This window comes from Sorex araneus, chromosome 2 (genome assembly GCF_027595985.1).
Source record: "Sorex araneus isolate mSorAra2 chromosome 2, mSorAra2.pri, whole genome shotgun sequence".
Lineage (NCBI taxonomy): Eukaryota > Metazoa > Chordata > Mammalia > Eulipotyphla > Soricidae > Sorex > Sorex araneus.
In genome coordinates, this window is record NC_073303.1 from 238,124,233 (window position 1) to 238,128,578 (window position 4,346).

Consider the following 4,346-nt stretch of genomic DNA (forward strand, 5'->3'; position numbering starts at 1 on the left):
GTTACTGCTCACTCTGCACCTAGGAGTTACTCCTGGTGGTTCTTGGGGGACCTATGGGATGCCAGAGATTGAACCTGGCTCGGCTGCATGCAAGGCAAATGCCCTACCTGCTGTACTATTGCTCCAAACCCTTAATGGATATTTTCTTTCTTTCTTTTTTCTTTTTTTTTTGTCTTGGGGCACACCCAGAAATGCTCAGAGCTTCCCCCAGGCTCTATAGTCCGGGATCACTCCTGGCAGGAATATGGGGCCCTGGTCGGGTGCTGGGAATCAAACCCAGGCCATTTGTCTGCAAGACAATCACTTTAATGTGTTTCAGGGCCTCTGAAAGTGAACAACTTTTGTTTGTGGGCCACACCGGTCATGCTCAGGAGTTACTTCTGGCTCTACACTCAGGAATTACTCTTTGTAGAGTTTGGGGCACCCTATGGGATGCCAGGGACTGAACCTGGGTTTGCGGAGTGCAAGGCAAATGCCCTCCACACTGTACTAGTGCCCTGGCTCCTTCATTTGGAATCTTTGTTACGTCAGAGGGTCTCTGTACCTTCAGCAAGCTGCTGAGAGTATGGTAAAACATCGGTGGCTGGTCAACTGGACAATAATCCTAAACTGCTTAGACCTGTGTATCCGCTATTGTGTCAAAGTTTAGAGACACTAATGAATCTACAATAAATGTCCATTCATAATGAATGTCAGTGTTTTCATTTCCCAGAGGAAAGCATCTTTGTTTATTCTCTCGCCCCTGGATATGGGAGAAGTGAATCTCTCTGCCTCGGGCACTAGGGTGACCTTTTGTTGCTGATAACAATGTTGAACATTGCTGTCTGATCCCCATTCCTCATAGCCCTGGGGTCTGTAATAAACATCTTTCAATTTTTCCTGGAGGTTGTTTTAACTCAGGTGAGTTTTGCAGTGAAAATGATGGCCACGTTGAGTTACACATAGATGTGGTCAGGAAAATGTGGGTGACTCCTCCCCAGGTGAATGCTTACTTTTTTGTAGTCAAGAATATCATGATCGACTGGTGAAGTACTAGTACAGTGGGAAAAGCACTTGCCTTTCATTTGGCTGACCCAGATTTGATCTCTGGCATCGCTTTTGGTCTCTCAGCACTGCCAGGAGTGATTTCCTGAGTCCAGAGCTAGGAGGAATCCCAGAGCATTGCTGAGTGAGGCCCCAAAACAAAAATAGGAGAATATCACTTATGATATTCAAATATGATAGAATATCCGTATGCTTAAACAGAATTAGGGCAACATGTCACAGCAGTAGTTAAGGTTGTTGTAGCTGAAAAGCATTTTCTGTACCTCTATAGCAAAGTTAGGAAAATAAACTTAGGGGACAAGGTATAGTATTTTCAAATCGAGTGCTGATTATGGAAGGGAAACAAGGGGAAATCCTTGGGCATGAGAAGAAGTGTGTGCTACAACATATCAGCTGCCCGTGAAAGAGTGCAACCTCTCTTGATTCAAAGCTTGGAAAATCACTTTGGGGAATACCTCAAACTGGATGGTTAAAAAACTGTGCCTGTGGGGCCAGTGCAAGTAAGACACTTCTCTTGCACATGGCTGACCTGGGTTCTAAGCCTGATATCCCACAGGGTCCACAAAGCCCTGCCAGGAGTGATTCTTGAATGCAGAGCCAGGAGTCAGCCCTGAGCATCGCTGCGTGTGGCCCGTAAATTTTTGCATCAGAGCAGAAGTTTAATAAAGTAAACTTGGGCTGGAACAGCAGGAAAGGCTCTTGGCTTGCAGAAGGCTGACCTGGGTTCAATCCCTGGCATCCTATTACGGTCTACAGCCCTGCCAGGAGTCAGCCCTGAGTGCAGAGTCAGAAGTCAGCATTGCCAGGTATACTCCCCAATGCTAGATTTAAAAAAAAAAAAAAAAAAAAAAAAACAAGAGGGGCACAGTGGGTAGGGCTTTTGCCTTGCACGTGGCTGACCCGATTTCGATTCCCAGCAACCCATATGGTCCCCTGAGCACCGCCAGGAGTAATTCCTGAGCGAAAAGCCAGGAGTGACCACTGTGCATCGTCAGGTGTGCCCCCCCCCAAAAAAAAAAGCGGGAAAAAAATGAGCTATTGAGTTTGTACAGAAGTCATTCCAAGAAAACAAACCTTCTCGGAGTTCCAGAATGAAATTCTAAAGATCAGATGGGAGGAGACCAATTTCCTGCCTCTGCATCTTGTCATCACTGGCCTTTCAGGCACTCGCTGTGCCAAAGATTCTTCTTAGAGCCCTCTTTAAGTCTTAGTTCCAGAGGTTGTAGATGAAGGGGTTCAGCATTGGGGTGACCACCGTGTACATCACCGAGGCGTTGGCACTGTCGCTGGAGCTGCAGGAAGCGGCAGAGCTGTTTCATGCAAATGCACGTGCAGTGGAAGAGGGACACCACGGCAGGTGGGATGCGCAGGTGGAAAACACCTTAGACTTGCCCTGAGCCAACGCCATGCCATGGATGGAAGACACGCTCTTAGTGTAAGAGTAAAGGATGCCCAAGTGGGGTCCACCACCCAGCACCCTAATGGCAGCGTACGGCACGATGTCATTCAACAGAGTGTCAGAACAAGCCACTTGAGCCACTCAGTTGATTTCACAGAAAAGGTGGGGGATGAAACTTTACAGTAAGGAGTTCAGGCACTCGTGATCCAGCAGCCCAAAACCAGCAGCCCACAGAGCGCGGGAGGGGGGGGGGGTTCATGATGACCGTGTAGTGCGGGGGGTGGCAGATGGCCATGAAGCGGTTGTAGGCCATCACGGCCAGCAAGAAGTTGTCCAGTATGGCGAAGATGATGAAAAAGTGCATCTGGGTGATGCAGCCCTCATAGATGGCTTGGCTTTTCGTCTGGATGTTCTGTAGCATCTTGGGGACGGTGGTGGAGAGGAAGCAGATGTCCACCAAGGACAGGTTGGAGAGAAAGAATTACATGGGCGTGTGGAGGTGGGGGTGTATGTTGACGGCCATTATGATGAGGAGGTTCCCCAAGATCGTGACCAGGTACATGGACAGAAAAAGCCGAAGATGAGGTGCTGCAATTCTGCCTCCCTTGATAATCCCACAAGGAAGAATTGTGAAATTCTGGTATAATTCTCTTTTTTCATGTGTAGGTAACTACCAGGAAATGGGAAAATTAAAAACATGATGACTAGTTTTCTCCAAACAAAACATGGCTAACGTAAGTTGAAATATTTCAAACCGAGTTTGACCCTCCCCCCCAAAAAAAGATGCTGGTCGGAGGCACCCAGAGCCTGTGCTCACTGACCCCCTGTGTCACTCAAATGAAACTGGCCTCATGGTCCAGGCAGAAGCCAGGAAGCTGGTCCAGCTCCTTCCTACCAGGGGAGAGAGGGGAGAAGGTCAGTCATGGTGTTGGGACGCAGGTGGGCCGGGATGAGAGAGGCTGGCTCCCGGGAGAGGGCAGGGGACCCACAGGCATGGTGGGAGTTTTGCGTTAGGGATTTCAGGGACAAGGTGTAGCCTGACCAAGGACTGAGATCTAAGCAATGACTAAGGTCAGTGACTAAAACAGAGATAATTGTGCCAGTGGCAGGAACAGACTGCAGAAGTTCAGAGTCGAGAATGCCTTAGTCAGCTGGATTTTTTTTTGAGAGAGATAGAGATAGAGAGAGAGAGAGAGAGAGAGAGAGAGAGAGAGAGAGAGAGAGAGAGAAAAGATCATTTTCTTTTTTCTTTTTGGTTTTGGGCTACACCCATGATACTCAGGGCTGATTCCTGGCTCTGCATCTGGGAGTTATTCCTGACTGTGCTGAAGGGGACCCTATGGGATGCCGGGAATCAAACCCGGGTCTGCTGTGTGCAAGGCTGTGTGACCTCCCCACTGTACCATGGTGGGGGCCCCAACAAAATAGTTTTCATAAAAACTTATTTAGAAAGGTGTAGAGAGTAGTACGTGCTGTGGAGAGAGCACAGGCGTCTCTAGAGGGAAACAGGCTCAGTTGGGCCACAGCGATGTCCAGCAGAGATGCGCTGGCCTTGCACTCGTCTATCGGGGTTCGATCCAAGGCACCCCATAGTGTCCCCTGAGCCCCGCCAGGAGTCATCCCTGAACACCGCCAGGTGTGCAGAAACAAACACAAAGTGCAAACAGAAGGAAGAGCCAGGGCTGGCCGACCTGACCCTGGCAGCCCGCTGGCCCCTGACTCCTGCCTGGGCACCAGCAGTTCTCCTGCGTGGACGCAGACGGCGCCTGGTGAGCACCGTGCGGGTGACCTTCCTGTCCCTGCTGAGCGCCGGCTGCCGGCTCCAGGCAGACCTTCTCCTGCCAGTGCCAGAACTCGGCCACCAGGCTGGACGCGGTGAGGGTTGCCAGGGCCTCGGGCTTCG

The 4,346-nt window shown here is 50.0% G+C and overlaps 1 pseudogene; it reads right to left on the reverse strand.

Moving 5' to 3' along the window:
* Nucleotides 1-2,251: 2,251 nt before the first annotated feature.
* On the reverse strand, nt 2,252-3,103 carry LOC129401797 (olfactory receptor 7A10-like; annotated as a pseudogene).
* Nucleotides 3,104-4,346: the final 1,243 nt, after the last annotated feature.